The sequence below is a fragment of the Capsella rubella genome, unplaced genomic scaffold (assembly GCF_000375325.1).
Source record: "Capsella rubella cultivar Monte Gargano unplaced genomic scaffold, Caprub1_0 scaffold_4, whole genome shotgun sequence".
Classification (NCBI taxonomy): domain Eukaryota; kingdom Viridiplantae; phylum Streptophyta; class Magnoliopsida; order Brassicales; family Brassicaceae; genus Capsella; species Capsella rubella.
In genome coordinates, this window is record NW_006238920.1 from 13,672,521 (window position 1) to 13,672,934 (window position 414).

Below are 414 nucleotides of genomic sequence, written 5' to 3' on the forward strand. Positions count from 1 at the left end.
ATTTAAATTTCATATTCTTGTATCATACTCGTCATTTGATATTTGAAAGTTGAAATTGAATTTAAGTTTCCAAATTGTTTTATATTGTCTTGTTTTTGATGAGAAATAGTTTAGATAATTTTTTTTTGAATTACATGTTCCCTTTTTGTACCCGTTATTTCCCTCTATATGTTCGTAATTATTTTTATATAAATAAAATCATTTACATGTTTTTTTTAAAAACAACATTATATAGCTTGTAGTTAACTAATTAAATTATCCGTTCTTTTTTTGTATCCATTTTTTTGTCCTGATATTTGAAATAAGTAATTTAAAACTTACTTTTGCTATTTAAATTTCATATTCATTTATCATACCCGTCATTTGATATTTGAAATTAAAAATTGAATTTAAGTTTCCAAATTTTTTATATCG